Raw genomic sequence first — 27479 nt, 5'->3', positions numbered from 1 at the left:
GAAAAAATAAATTCCACATTGAGGAAAACAAGAAATGAAGAAGGTTGGAATGATAATGACTACTGAAAAACGTGTACATGGGGTTCAGTGGTACATCTACCTCTTTTTCAGGTTTTGAAAACTAGGTTAAAGGAATTCTTCTTGATCCATCAAGCATTGGGAACCAATAGTGACATTTTAAAATGTAGGGCTCTAGTATCAAATTTCTGGATAAAGCATGAAAATTTGACTCATGTTGTGAAGTGAAGGCATTTTAAGTTTGGCATCATAACCCACACCTGTAGTACTGATACTTTGGAAGCTGAGGCAAGAGAATCACTAAGAGCTTTTAAACACTGTGGATTATATACTGAGTTCTGGGCTAACCTGAACTACAGAGTGGGAATCTGGAGATTTCATGTTTCATGGAGGGGGGAGAGAAAGAGACAGGAAAAAAGGTGAGAAAGAGAGAGAGAAAAAGAGACAGAGAAAGAGAGAGAAGAAGGAGGAGGAGGAGGAAGAAGAAGAAGAAGAAGAAGAAGAAGAAGAAGAAGAAGAAGAAGAAGAAGAAGAAGAAGAAGAAGAAGAAGGAGAAGAAGAAGGAGAAGAAAAAGAGAGATTAGAATTTTACATGCCACAAATGAGTAAATGGAATGGAATGAGTGTGATGTCACAAAGCTGGTGAAAGGCGAAGAAAACACTTTAACTCAATAATTCATTTTTTTGCATTTAACGTGAATATCTGGATATTCTTTACAATAAGTCCTGAAACATTTTACCAAGATATGTATCATATGACAACCTGCCTTGGGTGTTATGGCAGTATACATTTATACACACACACACACACACACAAAACACACACACACACACACAAACTTCTTGGAGAAGGTGGTATTTGGATAAGTATTTGCAGCATATAAAGACATATTAGCTTGTCAAGGTTGGAGAAGGAACATTCTAGAGAGAAAAGCAAGCAAGTGCCAAACTGGGAACTTAGGGGCAATCCAGAGCTTTGAGGGAGTACGTACACAGGGATCACTGAAGCCTATGTGTGGCCTGGAATACAATATGTAGACCACAAACCTTCATTAAGTAAGCCACTCTTGATATGATATTGAATAATTAAGCTTGAGCATGCTTTGACCCACTTTCTTCCTTGTAATAACCATCTCCCAATTGCTCTGGGATACCACTGACCAGATTCTTCTTTCAAATAACCTCTCTCTGGTAATGAGATGTGATAATTAAAACTACAAAGTGATGTTATTTCAAATTTACGGATTGGCGAAAACAAGAAGATTGCGTGCAAAATGCAATAAATGTTTGGTGTGTGTGAAAATACTTTGAACAGCTTCTGTCAGGCCTGTTGATCTTTTTTCTGATTTGAACATCTATTCAAAATCTGGCTGGACTCTTTCTCATCAAAATTTAATTTCATAGGTGCATTCATATATAGGATATATAAGATTAAAGACTTAATCTATAGTTTGTTACATTGGTGATATATTCATAGTATTTGATAGTACATTGCATTGAATCTAAAAACCACCCTAGAACTATTTGACTCTTGGGGTTTGTCTCTTGAGTCTTCAGTATTACAACTCATTCCTCACAACAGAAAACTCAAAAGAGTCCTAGAATTTAAGACAAGCAAACGGCAAGAAGCCTCAGAAAAAAAGCCAGGTTGAAGGCGCCTCACTAGAAGCATGGTGTCTACCACACAAAGGATATTATTATTAAGTAATTAGAATTGTGATAAAGCTATGGGGAGCCACTTTGAGACTATAAGCTGCAAGTGATCCACCATGATCTGGGGTTTAGAGTAATCTCTTGAGATTTGGTAATATGAGGTAGAAAGAGGCCATGCAGGTGGTAAGAAAATTAGTGGAAACGTTATTAAAATTATTTAGATAAGAAATTAAAGGCTTGGAATTAAACAAAGGCAACAGACAGACAGATGCCAAACAGAAAAATTCTGCACTATTTGGACCCGACTGAAGGGGAGGGTAAATGTCAAATACAACTACAGGTCATCTGAGTATCTGCTAGCAATTTTAGTTTTAAGGGAAAATGGGAGGATCACTGAGTACAACTGAACCAAGTCAGTGCAGGGATATCTCTGGCAGCATCTAGTCAGACTTCTGCTCAGACGCTTTTCAAGAAATTATGAAGCATGCATGTATATGCGCATGCATTCCCAAAACCATGTCCACATATACATGTGTATATAGACAACATTCACGGATAAGATCTATGGTATTCTTAGAACCACAAAGGCCCTCCTGTAAAAGTACTTGAGGAGGCAGAAGAGTTGTCATTTCTTCCTTCCTCACACCATTCCCACAGCAGTTCTAAAACATATAACACATGTGACTTCAACACAGTAATCTAACTTATTCACTTCCCTAGGCGAGTCCCAATACCAGGAAACCATATTGGTGATTTTCTGCAAAGGGAGACCAATCCATTTTCTTGTACAATTACGATTTTAATATTATTCTCAGAAGATGTAGCCTTGATTGCTCACAATCTCTTTTATTTCCATATGCTTCTTCAAGCAATTTTTCCAGTTTTTAACTGCCTCCAAATAGAATATGTGTCACAAGAACGCAATGTTGACCTCCCACCCGGTTTACCCTTGGGATGCTGAAACAAGCTTTTAACCTGTAAACATTTGCATTCGAAATGAAACCCCCCTCTGAGCTCAATCATGTCAGCATAGCTCACAGAAAAGTGGAAATAGCTACCAGTCTGGACCCCTGAGTGTGCAATGCACCTTGGGATACTTGTGGAAAGCTTGCTAGTTGACTGACTGCTGGTCAGTTTCCAGGGGCACTGTCATCCTTGTGCACATAAACAAGAGGGAAAACATACACAATGCGTGGAGCTCTGAAAGAGATTTGCCTCCTAGATATGCAGACCAGACATTCAGCCTTGCTGTCTGATAAAAGACAAACTTCTCAAAAGACCACTGCCTCCATATAGCATACCTTTTCATGTCCCACCACAAGAAACATCTGATAGCTCAATGATCTGTACTCATTGAGTTTTCTGTCCAATTCACAAACCCTGCTTAGATATTTTACAAATACTTCTCAGTAATTTTACCCCAAGATGCTCTGTAATGTTACTACATTACAGAGGGCAAGACACTTCAGGTAGAAATTTCATGGTGGAGGAGGGTAAAAATGAAGGATTAATGATAGTCTCTTGCACTTTGTTTGAAAACCCCAACAAAGCAGAACACGTACTGTCCTAAGAACTGCAATCTATTTATTGTTTAGTTGAAGTGGCTCAGTTCTAGCAAATGTACCCATCTGTAAACATTAGGTATCTTGGCTACTGCACTATTTTGTTTTGTATCTTGACACTAAAATTTATTTTTCAATATCTTATTTCTCACCATCTATTCTTCAGTCTTGAAAAACAAACTCCTAAATAAGTAAAACTCTTGAACATTCTTTACAGATTTTAAATAGAATCACATCTCTCTACCCTGATGATTGTGGCCTATCACAGAAGACATTTTATACATTTCTGGGCTGGAGTATGGAGGCGTAAGGTATCTGATCATATACCTTTGCATGAAGGGTTCCAGAGTCTTTATCCCTTAAATAGGCTATGTCCCATTGCTTTTTGTTTGCTTTGTAGTTGTTTTGTATTTTTCTTTTGAGATTTTTTTATTTCAGGTTGTAATTGAATCAAACTTTTTTCCTTTATCTTTTTACCCTTCAAATCCTTTCATATACCTCTCTCACTTGTCTCCTTCAATTCATGACCTCTTTCTTCATTAGTTGCAAGCATATATGTATTTGAATGGTGTTGGAAGTCCTCCTGTATATGCTTTTATTGGTTAATAAAGAAGTTGTTTTTGGCCAATGGCTAACAGAATATAGCCAGGCTGGAAGATCTCTCTCTCTCTCTCTCTCTCTCTCTCTCTCTCTCTCTCTCTCTCTCTCTCTGTGTGTGTGTGTATGTGTGTGTCTCTCTCTCTCCAACTTCTTTATTAACCAATATACATTAAAGGAGTAAAGATAATAAAATAAATATTAAAAAGTAATAGATTAAAAAATAAATAAGCCACATAAAGATGGAAAATACACAAAGAGTCTGGGTTCTGTATATTATTGTGTTTTCATTGAATTTTTTGGCTGTGAAGTAGCTAACTGCAATGAGACATTTCATTGTATGGGCTGTTAAGCTAAACCAACCCATATATTTTAAAGAAAATAGATTCTGCTATTGTTTCCACAGAAGATGAGAACCTGTGGATTAATTCCAAACTAATGTGGTTTGATGCACCAAGACCCACCGATAGGTTGCTGTGAGCATCCCCCAAAATTCTTTGTCCAACAAAAAGTAGGAAGCAGTTTGGAGAGGACTATACCCCTATTCCCAATCGTTTATAAATATTTATTTACATTTAAAGGGAGATATGCTATGGAGATGGATACTTTGTGTTGGTATGTATCTTGGCTTATTGATACAAATTTATCTTAAATTTGTATCAATAAACCAAATACAAATTTGTATTAAGATAAATTAAGATATATATATATTTCTGCTCTTGATTAAGGCATTGTGTTTGTGTAGCATATTTGAAAATATAATGTATAATTAAGAAATATAGGTTAATAGCTAATTATCTATAATAGTCAAGATTATAGTCATGTTAGTTAGGTTTTCTAGATATAGAGATGTATTTCAGTTAGATAGATATTCTTCAACCTTTCAATGATTAATAGAATATAGCATTTATATGTTTTGAAAACTTAGGCTATTTCATGGCAATGAGACACATCTGCTCCTGGCAACACCAATAATTTCAAGAGGATGATGGGCATTAAAGAGGCTCCTCATGGAGTTTATTAGCAATTTGGACAAGAAACTGCTCTTGCCTGAAATGCTTGACAGGATTTGAAGAACCTACAGAAAAACAACTCCTGAAGCTGCGTAAAGAAGGTGAGACAGTCCTTTGGGGTTCCTGCTTCCTAAAAGACCCTGCCAGATATTCTGCAGGACACAAAAGAAAGTGACTGACAAACTGCCAATATAGGCAGAATTGTCTTTGAAATTTCCTCCTTCATGGAAAAGTCTGCTTGATACTATGGGCCATTATGCTCAAGACAGGTGCCTGCAATATTACAGAAGAAACTTTGAGTGACTGTCCAGGCAGCGAGATGTCTCTGTCCATTCTAGAGCTTGGAAGTTGCTTACAGTGCATTCCTGTTTACTTAGGTAATATATCCTTCTGGGGTCTTCAATGGAGTTGAAGAATAGATAGTTATAATTATAGTTTTCCTTAGTTATTATAAAACATAAAATAGATATAAATGTTATAACTGTAATTATTGCTTTATGCCTGTTTTGTTATATGTTATTTTACTATGTTAAATTTAAAACCTTTTTTATTTAAACAAAAATAGGAAATGGTATGGGAAGTCCTTCTGTATATGTGTTGCTTTTATTGGTTAATGATAAAGCTGTTTCAGCCAGCGACTTAGCAGAATAGAGCTAGGCAGGAAAAACTAAACTGAATGCTGGGAGAAAGAAGGTGGAGTCAAAGATAAGCCATTGTGCCCCTCTGGAGACAGACACCAGACAGAACTTTACCCAGTAAGCCACAGTCACATGGCAATACTCAGATTAATGGAAATGGGTTAGTTTAAGATATGAGTTGGCAAGAAATATGCTTAAGCTATTTGCCAAACAGTATTGCAAATAATATGGTTTCTAAATGATTATTTCTTGGTCTTTTTAGCCAGGAACAAACAAGAAGCTTCCCCCTATATTTGAATATACATATATTGTGTCAAACGTAATCTAATGAGTTCATATAATGTTACATGTATGTAGATCTTCAAGGATGACCATTTGGTAATGGAAAAACAACTGATGTGCTCTTCCATGGGGAAGACCACCTCTCCTGACCCCAGCTTTACTAAGTTGCCTGTAGCTCTTTGTATAAAGCTAAAGCCTTTTCCCATTCAGTTTTATATGAGTCTTCCTTGTTCAGCAATTGTGTTAGTGAGACTTTAGAGGCATAGCTATTGGTGTTACTAGGAAACAAAATCTGACAACAAACTCCTTGATACAATCTTTCCACCCCCTCTTCCGCAGTGTTCCCTAAGGCTTGGACACAGGAGTGTTTTGTAGATTTATCCATTGGAACTGGACTCCACAACTCAAATTTTGATTGATTGTGGTTTATTTTAGTGGTCTCCAAGAGAAGTTCCCTTGAAGAGGGCTACAGATTACACTCATCTGTGGGTAAAAGGACAAATATTTATAGACTGTTGTTAGGCAGTATGATAGTTTAGTAAAGTAATGGTTTCGGATTTTCCTTCAGTAACAATGACTTTACAAGCACTGCATGGTTAGCTAGATTTTCAGTATCAGATATTGCATTCCTCTTATTAGGTGTCTTAAGACCAGTTAGAGAGCTGTTGGTTACCACCAAGGTATGTGTCCCATACAATCCCTGTAGGATTGGTGTCATATTGGTATGATTCACAGGCATTATGACTGCTTCCTTGGTCTTTCAGGCTACAAGTCTTTCTTTGCTTTTTTCTCATGACAAATTCTAACCTATAATTACAGTTTATACACAGAGAAGTACATTACCTCTTAAGTGTTGTATACTATTACCACCCTTACTTTCTATGAAAGGGACCCTGACCCTTTAATTAAGATATTTATTTAAAAATTAAATATATTTTTACCGACATGTTTATTAGTTAGTGTACCATTTTACCTAGATCGTTCCTCCTTCAGGCAAGGATTTCTGTCTAGCTGATGACTGGAAAGTGCCCACCACAGCTTACTTTTGCTGGACAAATACTGAGCAAACTTGTATGTCTATAAGAATGATCCTTGTGAGATCTGACATGTGGGACAGCAGTTCAGGTGAAAGACATCCAGAGTGTGGGAAGTGGCATCTAGTAGGCTGGAGGGCTCTCTGTAAGAATACTAGAAGGAGGGCACTAATACAGGAACACTCTTATTCTATTTCCAGGCTTCTCCCCAATGTCACACCCTCCTATCATGACGTTTTTGTCTTTGCTATGCATCTAAGTGCAAAGGAGCCCATGATCCATGGTTTGGAACATCTGAACCATTGCATAAAACAAATATTTTCTCCCTTTCAGTTGTAGATACGCTACATGTCACATGTAACATGTCACACTAACAAAACTCTGATTCATGCACGTATTATTTTCCAAATGAATACTTCAATTATACCTTATGGGCAGCTATTGTTCATCCTGCATTGTTAAGCAGTATGAAGTTAAGAAGGAGTTAAGAAAACCCAAGCTTAGTCTTTTGCTTTCCCCAGACTGCACAATGAAAAGAAATGCTTGGGATTATTTTTCCCAAATTTGCATGTTATAGTCAGTTTAAGACAGATTCTTATTAGCTTAGACCCTACACCGAAGCCATAGTAATTTATATTCTACTCCTTTGTTCAGAATTCTGATCTGTGACAGTTTTAGATACAGGAAAATGAAATTAATAGGACAAAAGAGGCTTGGTGAGGAAATTTAAAAAAGAATCATCCATCCATACCAGGAAGAGTTCATAGATACTATAAAAATGCATTAATTTTCAGCACTCATTGTTTAAAATGGTTAAAAAGCAAAAGTAAATAACACATTTTCTAAATAAACCTTATAAAATTGCTATATACATATATATGCCCTAATATTTTGTAATGTGATTGTTATTTCATCTAATGTATAACAGAAAGACATCTATGTGCATGTTTATTTTTATTGTAGAGAATATCGGAAAACAATGTGATAGTTGGAATTTACCTCATGTATATCTGACCTTGGCTTTCTGCCACTTGACAGTTGTGTGGTCTTTAACAAGTTTTGAAGGTCTGCATTGGCTCTCAGGTTACTGGGCTGTGAACATTTTCCTCTGCCTCATGGAGTGACTGTGAAGCTCGGATCTATGATAATGTGAAAACACCCAGGCCAATATCTGCTGAAGTGTGTGTGCTTAATAAAAAGCTAATTCAATTTAAATCTAAATCTTTTCCAGCTTTCCAAGCAGTTTTAATTGGTCCCCCTGCTACAAACTACCTCTTTCTCTCTGTAAATCCAATCATGTATTTGGCTTCTAGTGAGTCTCTATAATCTTAATTGATAGTTCAGTTCATGGTTTATGATAAAAAGGCTGGGATCTACAAACACATTATAGATCCATCAACAATTTCCAGAAGAACCATTAATAGTTGACAATGGTTTTGATTGATATGATTTCAGCTATATTTGCTTTGTTTTCCCTGACATGGGGTTTCCCTACTGAAAAGCCCACCAGCCCTCAAGATGTTCTGAGCTCATGACTATCGTGGTTGGGAACTTGACAGCAGACAGGAAGGAGGGTATAAAAGCAGACAGACACATACGCAGGCAGGCAGGCAGGCAGGCAGGTATGATTCTGGATCAGAGCTGAGGACTTGCACATTGAAAAAACAACTATGATGCAGACACAGAAAGAACTATCTGGGATCGGTGTGGGCTTTGTAAATCTCACACAAAACCCGAGTGATACAACTCTTCCAACAAGGTCATACCTTCAATCCTTTCTAAGAGTTCCACCAAATGGGGACTAAGAAATCAAATAATGTGAGTTCATATGGATCACTCTCATTCAAACTAATACATCCCCCTTTCTAACTAAATTAAGCCACTATGGATATTCATTTGTGAAATTCTTTCATAATATGTTCAATGCACTTGATAAATAGGAATGAAATGAGTCATTTATCACTAGGAGTCATTCAATAAACTGAATGAAAAAAGGAAAAAGAAAAAAAAGGAGGTTATGACTTCCTAAGGGGTTGAGGTTTTATTATAGATACAAGAAAGAGGTCTCTGGAGAATTTTGCTGGGATTTTGATGGGCATTGCATTGAATCTGTAGATTGCTTTTGGGAAGATTGCCATTTTTACTATGTTAATTCTATCTACCCAAGAACGTGAGAGATCTTTCTACTTTCTGGTGTCTTCTTCAATTTCTTTCTTCAATGTTTTAAAGTTCTTGACATACAAGTTTTCTACTCATTTGGTTAGCGGTACTCTGAGATATTTTAAGTTATTTGCAGCTATTGTGAAGGGTGATTTTTCTCTGATTTCTTTCCCAGCCATTTATAATCTGTGTACAGGAGGGCTACTGATTATTTTTTTGAGTTAATCTTGTATCCTGCTATACTATTGAAAGTGGGGTAAAGAGAACACTTCTAAATATAACTCCAGCAGCTCAGATAATTAATAAATGGGACCTCCTGAAACTGAAAAGCTTCTGTAAAGCAAAGGACATGGTCCACAAGACTAAATGACAGACTACAGAATGGGAAAAGATCTTCACTAACCCCACATCAGACAGAGGTCTGATCTCCAAAATATACAAAGAACTCAAGAAATTGGTCATCAAAAGAACACATAATCTAATAAAAAAAATGGAGTACAGACCTAAACAGAGAATTCTCAACAGAGGAATATAAAATGGCTGAAAAACACTTAAGGAAATGTTTAACATCCTTAGTCATCAGAGAAATACAAATCAAAACAACTCTGAGATACCATCTTATACCTGAAAGAATGGCCAAGACAAAATACCCTGATAACAACTTATGCTGGAGAGGTTGTGGAGAAAAGGGAACACTTTCGAATTGCTGGTGGGAATGGAAGCTGGTGCAGCCCCTTTGGATGTCAGTGTGGCAATTTCTCAGAAAATTCCTCAAGACTCAGTAATACCACTTTTGGGTATATATCCAAAAGATGCTCAATCATGCCACAAGGACATATGCTCAAGTATGTTCATAGCAGCATTGTTTGTCATGGCCAGAACCTGGAAACCTAAATGCCCTTGCACTGAAAATGGATAAGGAAAATGTGGTACATTAACACAGCAGAAAAAAAAAATAATGACATCTTGAATTTTGCAGGAAAATAAATGGAGCTAGAAACATCATTTTGAGTGTGGTAGCCCAGACACAGAAAGACATGTACTCACTCATAAGTGGTTTTTAAACATAAAGCAAGGAAAACAAGCCCACAAATCACAATCCCAGAGAACTTAGACAACAATGAGGACCCTAAGAGAGACATACATAGATCTACATGGGAAGTAGTAAAAGACAAAATCTCCTGAGTAAAGTGTGAGCATGGGGACCTTGGGGGAGGGTTGAAGGAAAGGGGAGAGGCAGGGAGGGGAGCAGAGAAAAATGTAGAGCTCATAAGTCAATTTAAAAAAAGAAAGAGTACAGGTAGAGGCATCTGTAAGTGTCCAGAATGAACATGGTTGACTGAACCAAGACATGCTGGGGAAAGGAGAATGGGGAGAAAAAAAGAAAGATAGGCAAACCAGCAGCCAAAAGGCTGTGAGCAAGCCAGAAGATCAGAAGACCAAGAGAAAAGGCAACAAAGAGCGGAAAAGGAGCCTCATACCCAAAATGGCTGAGTTATACAGGTAAGAACAGCTGGGGAAGGACAGTGAAGCTCGGAGACTGGAGAGGGTGAGGGTAGGGAGGCTGTCTAGGATAGAGTTTCTGTTGCTGTCAAAAGACTCAACAAGGGCAGCTCCCATAAAGGAAGAACATTTAATTGCAATGGCTTACATTTTCAAAGGTTTAGTTCCTTATCATCATGGTGGCCTACAGGCTTACATACTGCTAAGAAGTAGCTGAGTGTCTTACATTTTATTTCATTGGCAACAGGAAGTAGCTTCACCCACTGGGCATGGCTTGAGCGTATATGTGACTTTGAAACCCACCTCCACAGTGACACACTTCCTCCACGTCCATACCTACTCCAACAAAGCAACACCTCCTAATAATGCTCCCTTTGAGGGCCATTTTCTTTCAAACCACCACAGGGGTGTGAGAAGTGCTGAGGAACCTGAACTCTGTAATAGATAGGGACTAAGGGGGAGGCCAGAGTCAGCTTTGATATGTTAAATAGGTATCTTAGCTATGTGTCCTGGGTCTGAAAGGAAGGAACATAAAGGATTACTTTAAAATGTAAAATGTGTCATTTGATTATACATTCTTACAAGAGACAGTAAAATTTTCATGGGGTTGAGATATTTACACATTACAACTATTTGTGGTCACCAGTTAGGTTACAGTCTAGGATGCTACACCATACAATACTCTTTAAATTATTCATGGGGTGTGGGGAGAGCAGAAAGAAAAAAAGATGTTTCAAAGGTTCATACAAGAAAGAAAAAGAAAAGAAAACAAGATTTCTCTGGGAGAAAATATATTTTCCTCTTGAGATTCTTTTTTTTTTCTTCACGAAGCGAAGAGCTACTTACAGATTAAAGAATCCTCAAGGACCTATGGGTCGGTTCACTGCAGCTAGGGTGACCTACTCTCAAATCCTGAGTCTGCAGACATTTACCTAGGCAGCAAGCTAGTTTAATATCTCTGTAAAATGAGAACATTTATAAGAGAGGGCTTGAAGTATTAGTGTCCTATACATGGTACACACCAGGTACTTTTTTTTTTTTTTTTGATAAAAGTTTAACTGTATTTTCACGATCATGTGACCAGAGAATAATGAGGTGACTAGCCCTAGCAACTCTAATTCCTCTAGAGGGAGCAGGCTTGCACAACACAAAGTCAGAGAAAAAAAATGTGGAAATCTGCCCTCTGTCACCTTGATCTTTGCCAGTGTTTTAGTGTTACCATAGTTCTAAGCCATAATTCTCATGCCTTTATCATTCTCCCTCTGGGTTTATTAGCAATGCCGTTTTGCTAGTTGTATAATCTTATATCGCTGGATATCACATGATGACACAAAGAGCTTTTCCCTACCCAAGGTGTAGTCAAACCGTGTTGTAGCCAGGGAAAAGCCTTATTGGTCAATGAAGGGGCTCCTGCAAATACCCTCTAAGCAGTTACCAAAGGACTGAGGCAACATGGAGCTCCCTGTTGTCCTCCAGAGAAAGATTTATGGAGGCCAGGCACAGCATAGCAAAGAGCTATATTTCATGCTTAAAAGGTTCATTCTTGCTTTGCTTTACTTTTAGAGATTTCATGGTGGATGAGGAGGGCAGGGGAACTACAGAGTTCAGAGAGAATAATGGGGAGAGGGAAAGAAATTCATCAAAGCAAGGACTTACTGCTTCCTTCAATTTGTTTAATTTCCCCCCAGTCTTTCTCCAATACAGCTACACTTTGCATATCTTTTATGTTCAGGTGATGGGGTTTCTTGCTTCCTATGTCCTTACATTCAAAATGTATCCATTTTGATAAGAAGAGTGTGTAAATGGAGGAAAGAAGATGAAGCTAGGAACAGGGGACTAAGGAAAAGTGATTTTCAATCATAACAATAAAAAAAAAAAAAAACCAGGACACTCAACAGTAATAGCCAAATGCAATTCAAATGCTTTCTTTTAATACTCAGTTAGTTGATCAGTATAAATTTCTTGCAAGAGGAGGTACACAGACATGCCTTTGTTGAGTTTCAGGAGGCTTTGCTCTAGCTACTTTAAAATGATAAAAACAAACGCTACTACAATTACCACTGCTATTTTATTTATGTGTTTGCTTCCTTGGGCTAGAAATAATGGTAGCACTGGATAATTTGATCATAGAAAGATCATCTTTTCTTCTTGAAGAACAAAGATTGGGTTATAGATTTTCACAGAAATATGGCAATAACCTCACATATCTGTTGAGTCTTTCAAGCTTTGGCTGTCCTATATATTTCTCTGGAAGTGCATTTATGCCTCCATGAATCCAAATGAAGACAGTAGGGCATGCAGGCCCTCTTTCTTACAGTGGGTAGAGAGAAGAATCTTTTACCTAATTGAAAACGTTGGAGAAATCCATTTGAAAATCTTAATAGAATTTCTGGTTTTGGATTTGTACCAAGCTACTGGGCTGGTGCAGCCATTTTCCCATACCATAACTCTTAGATAAAGGACCACTGGGAGAAGCAAGGGAGCATAGAACTGTGCATCATCCTTGAAAGGCCGATCAGCATGCCTTTAAGCGAAAGGTTCACTTAAAACTTCAGTTTCCACTCTCACGAAAGAGAGAGTCAATGAAAGAAGAGATTTTCTTCCATGGTCCTTTATCAGGTTGCAGACATCACCTAAAAGTCACCTCAATGAGGAAAGTCAATGATGTCAGATTTATTTCCTTGATGGTGCAGAAGCTGCGGAACACACTATTGGTATGTGTCCCATGAGCATGGCTGGCTCGGGGAGCTACGGAATCACTAGAACCGCCTTCTTAAAGACTTGGCAAGGGTAGTCTTAGCCCCAATTGCTATTGCATATCACTTGGTGCCATGTTGCAAGCTGTAATAGAGTACACAACAGGACTAAAATATGTACGCTCACTCTCTATGCCTTTGTACATGTGTCTATCTGTCTTTCTGTCTCCTTCTCTCTCTTTTTCCTCTTTCTCTGTGAAAATATTTTTACTGATCTAATAACTGTAGACTTTTCATTTCAAAGTTCTCTACCAAGAGGTGACAAATCCTCTACAGATGAGAAATAAACAATGCAGTCCTACACACTTTATTACATTCCTCATTGCTGTGGCGTAATACCGGCAAAAACGACTTAAGGAAGGTGTTTCTTTTGTCGCACGGTGTAAGTGTATATTCTGTTGTAGCAAGGAAGGCACGGTGGCAGGACCATAAGATGAATGGTCATGCTATGTTCATAGTCAGGAAGCAGATGTCGGGATTACTAGCATGTCACTTGTTCATTCCTCTCTACACATTAAAGGTAGGTGAAGCCTCTCAGGAAATTTCCTGAGATTTATATCCTCGGTGCTTCCTAATCTCATCAAACTGATAATCTAGATGAGCCCTCGTCCCCTGAACACTATATCCATACTTTGCTACTAGGTAAGTACTTACCTAGATAGGTGCCACTGTCACAGCATAGCAGTATTAGGTTATAACTAACCATTTTATCTGGTTAACACTTGTTTTTTCTTTTATAAATTGATTATTATCAAACTACTTTCCTACCAAACTTAGAAGGACTAAGTGAAACTGATGTATGCAATGTGTTTAACACAGCCTTAGTAAATAGTATATTTTAATAACAGTATTTATCATATTTTTATTAATGTTTATGTACAAATTATTTTATTATAACATGCATTTAATACTAATCCCTCAGTGCTGCTTTATATATAATTCTAAGTAATTATTTGTAACTCTAGGAGTTACATTGGGTCCATTTAATAATGTAACAGTCATTTAAAGTGTACTATGAATAATTTCCTTGAGAAATTAAAGACAAATAAAAGCTGTGATCTATGTGGGATCTATAACAGTTTAAACAGGAGGGCCTAAGTTGTTTCTTTTCTGTTGTAGTTCTTACAAGTACCAACTACTTTCCATAGTGAGCATATTCTCATTGCTCTCAAGGCCCTATTTACAGTTCACAGAATACATTCATGCTTGGCTATGGTTTATTTATTAGGTTGTTATGGGCATTCTGTCATGTCTCTTCCTCTTCATCCACTTTCCTCTTTAGATCTACCTGGTGGCCTTGGTTCTACTCAAAAGGATATTTCATGGAAGGTTACAGATAGATAAGGTCTATTTTATCACTTCACTAAATATCTCCATTCTGCACAGATGCAGGATGAACTATATTAATACCAACAAGATCACATAGGTGGAATATCTTGACCACAATATAACCAGGAGGCAAATAGCAGAAAGTGATAGTTATTCTTCGCTGTAAGAGAGAGAGAAGGAATGGGTGGGGAGGAGGGAAGGATCTGGAAGGAGATGAAGGATGGGAAACTGTAATCGAAATATATTCTAAGAAAAGCTATTTTTTTCAATGAAAAATCCTAGAGCAATATGGCTTTTGACATTGTCTCATCTTGAAAACTTATTCAGATCAACTCTGAAGACAACTGCATTCTTGGCTTTTCTCAAAACATCTAGGAACTCGAAAGACTATTTTTCTGTATAGCTTTCCAAACCAAATGCTGCCACCACTTCATCAGTGCCCAGCACTTTAGCCGCCTCAAACTATTGGTAGTGTATCTATCAGTGCTGTAGATTGCCATGCATTGTGTATCTTATCATTTAGAATAATCTATTTCCCTAAATCTCTCTTGTGAATTAATTATTTAATAACCCATTCATATGTTTGAATTTCTGGAAAAATGTCAGTTGTTGATATGCACAGTCAAGATCTCTGTTCTGCATTGAAAGCATTTGACTCTGCTGTTATAGAGAATGCATTGTTTTTATCGCTTATAAGACTCCAAAAAGGTTGAGGAGGATTGAAAGTTTAATAATTTTATATGTGCTCAACATATGAAAAAAAGGGAAAAGATGAACAGGTACAAATAATTATCCTTACATTTCAGTAACTCCCTCCCACATCCAGTTCTTTTTTTTTTTTTTTTTTTGATATTGCCTTCCTCACAAATCGTCATGATTTAACATACATTTTTCTTGACCAAACTCATAAAACAAGCCAATGTGTTTCCGTAACAACTAGGTTACCTGCCTCAGTATTCACAAGGAAAGAAAGCTAAGGGAACGAGTTGATTAGCTGAAACCTAGGTATTCAGATGGATCAGATGCATGATTTTTTTTTCTGTTGCCGCAGCCAAACAGGAAGGCAGTTTCAGCACTTTTCAGCCTATTGTTAAATGGATTTAGAACTACATTCTGGTTCCTAAAAGCCCTCAAAAGCTAGGTCACTTGTCCTAAATAGGCCAACTAAAGACACAATTAATAGTGAAATGAAGAAAAAGAAATTTGTGACCAGAATCCACAATGGGGACAGAAAGAAAGAGTTCCAGTAGTCTCCTTCCCTTTACCCCTCTTCCACCTTTGGGATCCTGACGTGATATTTAGACTTAAATCCAGGGCCAGAGGCATGGTTATCTAAGCAGTTCTTATCAAGGATGTCTGTGGTGATGTGAATGATAAATATTCCCTAAACTCTCACGGATTTGTATACTTGGTCCTCAGGGACTGGCTTTGAGAGGGAAAACAAACAAACAAACAACAAACAATAAAACTGTCTTGTCCTGATTTTCTTTCTATTTTGTGCTTGTGATTGAAGTTGCAAGCCCTCAACTTCTCTGGCAGTCATGCCTGCCGCCGCTGCCTCTGCATCATTTTCTTACCATTTTAACCATTTCGCCATCACAGACTCAAACCCTCTAGAACACTAAGTCCAAGTTAATTTTTTTTCCTATAAATTTACTTGCTTGTGTTGTCTCATCACAGCAGCATAAAAGTTACTAATACAAGTAACCGCTCTCAGAGAGTAACATCACTATCTGGCTTCAGCCCCTCCCTCCAGGTGTTCTGAGAAGCTGCCTCAACCCATGCCAAATATCTTTCCAGAATAGATAGCCTGGTAACCAGAAGGAGGGGCCTAAATTTCTCTTTAGAATGTTTTCATTCCTGTCAGGAAAATTAGTACTAGTATCTTCCAAGATTGTTTTTACCACCTTTGAAAAATGTAAAGAAGGGTGAAGAAGCCAAGGCCTCCACTAGCAGGTGATATGGACAACATTTCAAAGACAGAAGATGAAGTAGTTATTACAGAAATGGGAAAGCTTGAAAAACAAGAAACAAGCAGGCCGAAATAATCTAAACCCAGCCATAACCTCTGATAGGCATCGAGCTGTTCTGGAGGAAAAACATGGAGGACAAACACTTGCAGTTTCATTTCCTTTTGGTCTCATCATGGCAGTCAATCAGAGTGGGAGGAGCCTACTCACAGCCTTGAACATGTGACTTCCTAGTAATAGCCACCCGGAAGAGTCACCACACTAATACAGATCTAGGTTAGAAGGTAGTATTCATCCAAAGAGCTTTTCAAAGCAAGAGATATTTCTCCCTCTTTCCTGACCTTTCTGAGTTTTGCTGGTCCTCAGAGAATAACAAAAAATGGTAGTGAGGGGGCTGGAGAGATGGCCCAGTGGTTAAGAGCATCGCCTGCTCTTCCAAAGGTCCTGAGTTCAATTCCCAGCAACCACATGGTGGCTCACAACCATCTGTATTGAGGTCTGGTGCCCTCTTCTGGCCTGCAAGCATACACACAGAATATTGTATACATAATAAATAAATAAATATTTTTAAAAAATGGTAGTGAGAGCAGGTCAGGGAGTAAGTTGGCAATGCTTTCTTTGCAGTTTTAAGGATCTGGAGATTGTCTGTCAGTGGGTGGACATTGTACAGGAACTGACTGGATGTGGACCACCACAGAGAGCAATGCTAGGAACTCTGACTGTCTAAAAGTGTTTTAAGTGGTATAGATTCATCACCTAAATAGACACATGGATGAGCATGCATGATGCAAAATACACAGACAAAGATTCAGCAAAAGAATATACGAGTTCACCCTTTCTTGCCTTCTTACTACATAACCTTGGGAAAGTCGGTTAGTTTCTTTAATGTTCAACATTTCTCAGATTATAAAATGACTTTCACACTGCTTCTATTTTCTGCACATGGCTTTAGTGAGGGATAGCTAAGAATATGCATATTAATAATATATTTAAAATTTAAAGAAACATAAGCCTCAAGATTCCTTCTGTGTGTCTGATCTTTCAGTTCATCACCTTACCATTCCATATCACTTGAAGTGACAGAATTAAAGGAAACCTTGGTGACTTCCTAGCTACCCACACATGTTCAGTTTCACATTGTTTCCTCTATGATGGATAAACAATGACACCAGTCTCTCCAGTCCCTACCATCGATGGGTAATTCACCACCTCGAGAAACAGTATGTCTGCAGTAGACAGCTTTGATATAGCAAAGTAGGTCAGTGTCTTTCCATTTTATGTTGACTGTGTAATAAACAGGAAAAGACTCTACTAAGTATTTTCTAAGCAGGTTCTAATTCTGGTCCCTGGAAGAATGTGAATAGACTTGCTTATACATTTTCACCTATGAAGAAACTGAAGTCTGGTGATTAGCAATCACTTGCAAAAGGTTGTACATTACTGAGTATTGTGAGATGATTGAGTGACATTTTTCGATTGTGATATGTTCAGAAAAAGCAAGAAATCTGTCATTCTCATGAGATATTAGAAGGAAACTATGATTTCTTTCTTCTTGACTTTCTCTTAGCAGAGGAAATTTGAGAAAATATACAAGGTTTCTCAGCCTCCGCCTATATACTGAAAAAAAAGTACATTTTAAGAGTCACAGATGGATGCATGAGAAAATGAATGAGCTAATATTTGTAAAGAACATTTTGACTGCCTAATAAAGCCATATCCTAAACTGAAAAATCAAGTATTCCACAACCTGTGTAGGCAGGCACAGCTCAATAATAAGAATAAAGCCAAAAAAAAAAAAAAAAAGAATAAAGCCTGGCTTTAAGTTTGGATTTAATAATAGCATTGAATTAAGTCAGCAAAGAACACAGCACCCACAGGAACAAAATCAAACCAATTAGTTAATATAGATCTTTGGCAAACCAAAACAACAAAACCACAGGACGTTCCATGATTTGTGTTGTTCATGGGCTCTACTGATACCAAGACCATAGATGGCTTTTAAAACATGTCAATACCTTTAGTTGTGTGTTGGGAGAACCTTGTGATCATATATGTATGGCCTGATTTTCACTAGAAGAGTGAACCAAGTGCCTCTTTCACCTCTGTTTTTTTTTTTGGGGGGGGCTATGATGTTATGAGATCAGAGTACTATAGAAATGTGTGGATAACAGATGATATATAAATATACTTAAGAACAAAGGTTGCAGTTTATGCCAAATTGAGACGAAACTATCTCCTAGCTTTTAGCATCCATCAGATAGAAAGGTGTCATTGTGCTTTTTTTCTTTCACCTATTATGGCCTTAAATGTTCAGAACTTTTCCTGATCAGTGGTAAAATATGTTAAAAGGGATTGGTCCCATGTGTGGTTCACTATGATTCTGGCTAATTTGCTAAACTGAAAATAGAAAATTTAATCCAAGGCTACATAGCCCCTGCCTTGGAAAAACTTAAAAACATTTTATTGAATAACTCAGGGTTATCAAGTTGAAAAGACATCGCTAAGGTAACTCAAACTTCATATCTAGTTCAGCTTCTCAGCTCCTCAATTTCTGAAAATGAATAAAAGGGGAGTTAAGTAAGGATACCTTAAGGGGGGACTTTATCTCTCAGATCTATGTATTTATTTTAATTTATTCCTTGACAATTCCACACATCTCCATCACACATTTTAGCCTCGTTTGCCACCCCTGCCCTCTCTGGTCTTCTCATGTCCAGGCTGCTCCATTTCCCAGTTGCCATCCTCTCACTCTTATCTCGTTTCCTTTTGTTTCTGCCTTAGTGTTGTGGCTTCCTGAGTTCTCCCAGGTCTGCCACATGAGTTTGTCCCTGGAACTACCCACTGGAGGATGAACAGCTTACCAGTGGCAATGATACTGAAGACAGCTGCTCCCTTTACTCAAAGTCACCAACGGCACTATGAGACCGTTTTCATCTATAACTGAATGTTGAGAGATCCCCTCATGGGCAGACACTCTACCTTATTTTCCAGGTCTTTCTAGTCTCTACATTTTTGGATGACAGAATATCCTAAATATTAAGAGCAAGATGAGGAAAACCAACTCTAGATTGACTAAAAAAATTTTTATAATTTTAAGCACTAAGAATTGATAAGGCCTTTCATAAATGAGTCAAGACGTTTATTCAATATCCATCATGGACTCAATAGCGTCTACTGTGAACTTAACAGATTTCCAGAAGCAAGCATGAGGCTACAAAAATATTGTTGGAAGTGGACTAAGAAAGAACAAGGCTTCTCAATTTGTTATGCTTAATTTGCCAAAGTAAAACTAAACATGACAATGTTAATGCTCACTGATTTTGCCTAATGGTGGAAAGTGGTGAGTTAAATTTGGCAATAGCTTATATGTAACTACAGATAACAAAGTTTGGTTTCAGTTGGAGAGTAGATGAGATAAAGGTTTAATGTATCTTAATTTTGCCTTCAAGGCAGTGCTATGAGGCTTAATTCTCAGGATGCTGAGGCCAATGAAATAGTTGTTTACAACTACATAGACATATTTTGTCTACCTTTGAGTTTTCCCCAAACCCTCATATGGTTGTAATATAATTCCAATTCTCTGTTTGCAATGATCTTTCAGAAAACCTAAACTTTTGGATCTAGCCTTTCTGATCTACTTTCCTTTAATATGATTTTTAAATTTCATGCTTTTCAAACTAGAAATCTAAATTTTCCTCCTTTCATTCTTCCCTATAACTCTTTACTTGCAGTCTCTTTACCTCTGTTTTTTAATATCAATTTTTTGATTTCTACTTATTTAATTATGATATATGTGTGTATATATGTGCATACATTTATGCATATATTTCTAAATATATAAATACTACCTGGTCAGTCCCTATAAAGTGACTTGTGTGTATTAAGATTAAGATTTCAGGGTTTACCTTTTGGTTTCTGTTGTGGGAACTCCTTCAACCAAGAGCCTTTAGGATACCATCCCAGTTTGGATGTGGTCTCATGTATTCTAAGTGCAGATGCGTGTGTAGTACCTTATTTTCTGCTAAATTCAGTTCCAATTCCCAGAGCAAGAAGAGACTGTGCATTGTTAGCCATACTGTGAGTTTATCCTCAAGTAAATAAACCTTGTTATACTTCATTCTGGGCGATTGTAGAACTCGTTGATACTACTATAGATATCCTTGCAACAGTCTGATGTTGTTACAGAAAACCATAACCAATTTAAATGTAGAGAACAAGTGACCACGTGTTGGTACTCAGAATCTACTGATACTTCTACAACACATTTCCTGTGCCTAAGGCTCAGAGATCATAGCAGATGAGGGGATGAAGGGTTATATAAGACAGAGGAATATAAAATATGTTGTGAGATTTTGTCTCCTAGAAATGCCATAGAAGCTACCTATCGCATGAAGTCTCATCAACGTGGCTGACCTACTTTTTTCAATAAGCTGTTCTAAAAAAAAAAATCCCTTTTTTCCTGTTTTTTCATTTGCTGTACTATGTATAAAATTTTCTTATAAGAGAATCAGATTTGATTCTCAAAGTGATTCAGCAAAGTTTGGGACAAATAAAAACAGAATAAGTAATAGTATTAAACTATTTCTGTGCTTGAAAAACAAGGAATTCTATTCATGACACATTCACCACTTTGCTATTCAGATAATTTTTATCATGTGTTGAATGGAAAATAAAAAGATAAAGAGTTCCTTGAATTTCACTCAATCGTAAGTTTTAATTTCCTTAATGTTAAAATTTTACTTAAATGAAAACTACAAAAATAAGGTCAGTTTCCAAGATAAGTGATAGTCTTTAAAAAACATTATTTTCAAATCTCATTTGATTTTATCAACAAAGCAAATATTTGAGGTCATAAGTCTTGGTCTGTTTAAACTTTGCACCTCCCATGCCAGAGACCAGAACAGGTTTTTCATGCACTAACAACTCATTTTTTTTAAAGATAAGCATCAATATTAACATGTTCCTTTTTTGTTTATAAATATTTTCATCTGTAGTAGTAATGTACATCTAATTCTCTTGTTATGATAGTGAACCCTGAAACTAGTAAAAGCCAGTGGTCCTATCCATTTCCTGTATACGTGGAGGCTGATGTCTGACAAATGTTTAAGCTGCTGTGGTCAACCATGTGCTTTTAACTTTGCCATGGAGACACCACACAGAGTCAACCACAAAAGGGGATCTCAGACGAATTTTACCTGTGGCAGATACCTGGGTGACAGTCCAGAAGACAATGGATACAGTAAAGACTCATTGCAATCACATTTACCTGGCCCATGACAGTCTATACCATGCCCAAATAAGAGCAGAGAGTGACACACCAGTTCCTAGAACTTCCATGGTATGAGCATGAATTTCTCTACAACTCAGAATAATTGTAGTTCTGCATATCCACCAGAGAAGTCAGTGCCCTTAACTGTTTCTCTGTTGACTGTCCTCTCAATGAGAGCCCCTGCCAGATCTCAAACTTATTTCCATTTTGAGTATTATTAGGTATGAAAAGAATCTGATTAGCAAAACTGTACCAACCCTCAAAATAGAAAATATTTCACATATTTTACACTTAGTTCCCCAAAGTTAAAATACCAGAGGTGATGAATGACAATGCTAGGGTTTGGGTCTAAATTTTAATTTTTGTTGGCTAGATGCTTGTGATGGATTGATAATTAGATGAATGGAACGATAAAACAAAGCACTCTTAGGACAAACATCTTTGCTACTATTCAAAGTCTGTTTTCTCCTCTAAGAGAGCAGAAAGCTCAAATAATCCTAATATCTGTTATACAAAGAAAGATTTTTTTAAATTATCAGCTTGAAATCCACATTAAATGAATCAAAGAATGTAAGGAAGATATTAATGTCATATCTGTAACATTTATTTCATTTCATAAATATTTATACCCAAAATCAAGCGATTTGATACAAGCAATCCTTAGGTAAAAGTAGTCCTTAATGTGGCTAAAATAAAATGTATATTGTTAAGAATAATGGATCTGCTAGTGTGAACCTTAGCTTTTAAAACTTTCTAAATGTAGTTTGTACTATAATTTAATTTGAAAGTAAATATGAGCAAACTGTTTCTTATTTTAAAATTGTATTTTTATTGTGTTATTTACTCTAAACAACCCTGAGGTGTAAGATCCATACAAGTCTCTCCAGTGTGTGACAAATATTTTTAGAAAATATTCAAAAAGTATAAGTTCTATAATCTGAGATCCCCAAAGAGATATAGTATTATAGCTAAGAACAGTATTAGGTAAATTCCTACTGAAATATTTTTTTCTTTATCAAAATCAATAATCCCTAACCTTAAGTGTAGAATACTAAATTGATTCTTTGACATTGGTAAATAATATCTTTCATCCCACATAAATTATGAGTGATTAAAGAACTATATAAAGCATTTAAAAAGAAACTGAAATTTCAAGTTATAAACTTGGGCCACAAAGCACATAGTAAAGTAACATTTACCCAACCCTCTGTTTATTCCTACAGTGTCGGTAAAAGAAAACTATCTTGTGCAATATATCACATAAATAGCTTTTAGAAGAAAATATACATACCTAATCTAGAAGAGGCGAATTTTATCTTCTCTGTGTTGTTCACCATGTCAGTTCCTTGGTCTATCCTTTAAGAATCACTATCCTTTGGTAGACAATTGAAAATCTCCTTTTCATCCAGTGAGTATTCTTTACACTGTGATGCAGCCATTTTACTTTCATTTGGCCCCTGCATTGCTTCAGAGATGTTGGAGACCAGTGGGTGTGAGGTCTTCAGTAAGCATTCCCTTGCTTCTACATCTTTCTCTGTTATTTACCCAAGCTGACGATACTCATAGCCTCTACTAGCCACATTAGCATCTCCACAGCTCTCCATGTTTTTGCTATGTACATCTACTCGCATTCTTTTTCTTGCCTGAAGGTTATTCCCCCATATACTATGCTGATTCTAAGATTATTCTTTAGGTTATCTCTTCTTTTGTACTTAAAAGCTTATCATGACAAGTCTGGTGAGGCAGGGCATGTCTTTAAGGCCAGCACTAAGTTAGACACATTCTAATTCAAGGTGAGTCTAGAAGGACATCCTTTCAATAACAAATAAAAACCTTAACAGAAAGAACATACACACTTCATTTAATTGTTCAAATTATGTGAACTTTTCTTCAGAATTGTATCTGTATGGGGAAGAGCTGAGAAAGCAACATCAGATGTGCTTGTAGAGGTACAAAGCTTGGATAAAAGCATCAGAGATGCTGGTGTGTCCAGTGATAGGCAGATCTAGGAAAGGTGAGATAGACTGTTACTGACTGATGGTTTAACCTCTCCTAAATATGCAGAATCTATAGACTACATTTAATGCATAGGCTCCTAATCTTACTCATGATCAGTATAATTTATATTTATAATCATATCAAATATTCAATCCAGGAAATTTAATCCAGGGCAGATGATACACTGACATTGGAAGAACTGAAAACAAAACTGGATGTGATGGAATAAACCTGAGACTATAAGCAACGAAAGACAGCATCATCTTTGCTATACAACAGATATATAAACAGACGATAAATAAGCATAACCTGGAAGACGGTCTCCAAAGAGGAGCATAAATCATAGCTGAGTCTGTGCTTGGATGCTAGATCATGGATGAGATGCAGAAGCAGAAAGGCAAATGAGAAGAAATACCCTGCCTTGGTATTCATCACAGTCAGTCTCCCTCCAGTGACTTCATTGGTTTGATCTTACAAGAAACCAGGTGACAATGGGACAGGAAAATGTGATTTATAGAACATTCACCTGTGACACAGAACAACGCGAAGGAAGTGGGAGGGAGGGAAGGCACTGAAGATTAAAAGCGCAGGGGAATTCTTTGTCTAACTCCCTACCCAGAGCAAGCTATTAAATGCACACATATCTCAAATACACACTATTTTAGACCCAATATACAACCATCTGATGGCTGAAGTACTTTACACTTGTAAAACGTTGGTGAACAATATTATTACATACCAATAGACACCACAGAATATTACAGGTGCATATGCATCACCCTTTATAGTGCAAAAGTCTTTGTATAGCTACTTTTATTGAGCAGATATATCTCAAGTTTGAAGAATCCTGGCTAATCTCTATTTCAGCAATTCCTTGATTAAGAACTCGGAACAAATGTATTATGGGTCTATTTTTGATTTGCATACATTCTGTGGTCTTCGAATTTACGCTGAAACCAGGCATCCATTTATAAATAAAAAAATCATTAAACTTATTTTTAAACAATGTTTACTATTTGCTTTTTCACTTCTTCTTTAAGCAAACTCTATTGAATAACAGTCTTCCTTTACAATCCAAAGTAAAAAGGAAGGTGATTACAGTTCATTAAAGGCCAACTATTCTGTGTCCTTTCCTCTGGCTCAGTGTTTGATTTGTATTCATGAACTATAAAAGGAATTGGTTGCATCCTTTTTTGTCTACTAAATATTTTCTGATATAATCCAAAAATTAATCATTTTGCTACTTAGTAAAATATCAGTTGTAATAAAAATTACTTATGTAATATACGAACATTTACTGAACTATATTATTTAATATGTTACTGTTATGTACTGGACTATGGAAAAACATGAAAAACTTTCCAATTAGGAGCTTTGTTTTTTTTTTTCTAGTTTGCTCAATGGGAAAAAAAGCCTCATGCCACTGTGCTCCTCACTGAAATGGGGTAGCCAGCCTTCCTTATCATTTAATTTCCTACTACACAGCTCATCTAAGAATAATGTCAAGGTTTGGGTCATTGAACTTGGCAATAAAAATAGCATTGGAAACAAACGTAAACACCAATACCTCCTATTACTACCAAATAGACATTTAGGCTATCTTTGCAGATACAAGGCTAGAGGAAGTGAGCAAGTCTATTGGTTAGCAGCAGCACTATAACTGTAAATTGGAGGAAACAGAAGTGGATGGAAGATGATATGTTGGATTCCTTTAGTAAAATTATTCACAAGAGAAACAAATGTGTAGCACACTAAGAATCAAATACTGAATAAGGAAATACATTTTTCATAAGACAGAGAAATCTCAATTGCAAAAGTGATTACCATGGAAGAATAAGAACCTGAGGTCAACAGCCGGTCCTTGTGTCAAAGCCTGTCTCTACAGCATGTGTCTGCAATTTCAGGACTGGGGAAGCAGAGATGGGGGATTCCTGAGATGTTCTGAAACCTCATTTAGCTTAAACAATGAGCTCCAAGTTCAATGAGAGACTTTGTCTCAAAACAAAACAACAACAACAACAAAACAAAACAAAAAACAAGGTGAGACAGTAATAGAGAAGAAAGACTTTGACCTGTGACCTCTAAAGAATACATACATACACACCTGTAACACATAAATAATTTTTATACCGCGCACAAAGACATATACACACAGAGACACAGACACACACAAACACACTCCTTCAGTTCAACTCTTTTTCTTTGAAAACAGTGAACACTATTGTATACCAAAGAGCACATATATAATAATTACTTTTAAAACAGGAACATGAAGTACCCTGTGAAACTCTAAGAAATTACTATGATCATGAAATTTTATTTAATACTTGGCAGTTATCTGCTAGTATTTCAAAACAAAAGCAGTTTTTTATATACGAAAATTTAGAAGGAGGAGGAATTCATATACCCTTTATTACCCAGCCACATATCTATGTGTTCATAGTTATGTATGTATCTATTTATAACATTAATCTTCAAATAATTCTTTTGTGTTCATTTTTTAAAAAGCAAACAATATACAAAAGACATTATTGTATTCAAATTTACACAACAGAAATCTTGTCAGGTGAAACTTTTTTAGAAACAAAATTCAAAGGTTTTGTTATATTTTTCCTTCTTTTAAGTTATATCTAGAGTTGAGACTTCTTGGTCTCACTGAGTCTTGAAAGCCAGAAAATTATTTGACAGTTACAGTGTCCAAATCCTATCGGTTTATTTGATGACAGACTCCAGAATTCTATGTGGTCTCTTTTGAGGTAGATTTTTGTTTGTTTGTTTGTTTAATCTTATTCTATGGTTGAAGATAAAGAGATTTGACCAGAACACACCTAGCTGGATCAGGACCTGGGTCCTCACCCCTTTCCTCAGAACTAAGATCTTATTCTTTTTTCCCTGAAGACTTTTTTTAATCCATCAGCATCTGGCTATGCAATATCAGATCTCTCCAGTAGTGATTATTGGATGGCTTCCTCTATTTCTAGATCAGTGAGCTGTGACATGGTTTTTTGTTAGACTGACAATCATGGAATATCTCATCAATTTTTTTCCTCCTCATATAGGCAACTTTATAGAGATTAGGGAAGTTCCCAGGAACCAGCTCTCTGTGACAGGAAAGCTGCACCAAGGGAAAATTGCCATCATATCTTTATGTGTTGTTCACCAGAAGATGGCTGTTTCTACCCAGAACCCTGGGAGCATACCTGAGTGAGGCAACTGGCCTGTGATGAAGAACTGAATGGTCATGAAATGCTATCTCAGCATACACTCTGTCATTTTGAGATGAACTACATAGTCATGACTGGTGGGGTACAGTATGTCATCATGCTCACAGGCTAGAAGTACTTCAAGGAAGATATTGTCCATGGAGGACAACACTTTCAAGTTCCAGAGGATCTATTGTCCTCATTTTGCCTCCAAAGACATGCATATGGTATTCAGGCATACATGTAGGCAAGTCATTCATACACATCCCATACAGTCCGTTGTCTAACCACTGAGCAGCAGACCAGAAATTTCAGTAAATACTGGATCAAGATGAGGAGCTGGTGGCTGACCCCTTGGCTTAACAGTGGGGTCCAGTGCCATGGACCAGCTAGGCTATTAGGCCTTCCTACCCGGTAGGTGTGGAGTCCGAATCCACATGGGTGCCAAATGAAGAAGGACGCAAAAAAAAAAAAAAAAAAAAAAAAAAAAAAAA

This window comes from Alexandromys fortis, unplaced genomic scaffold, assembly GCF_014885135.2.
Source record: "Alexandromys fortis isolate MF-2015 unplaced genomic scaffold, M_Fortis_MF-2015_v1.1 scaffold_4, whole genome shotgun sequence".
Classification (NCBI taxonomy): domain Eukaryota; kingdom Metazoa; phylum Chordata; class Mammalia; order Rodentia; family Cricetidae; genus Alexandromys; species Alexandromys fortis.
Note: the sequence above shows the minus strand (reverse complement) of the source record.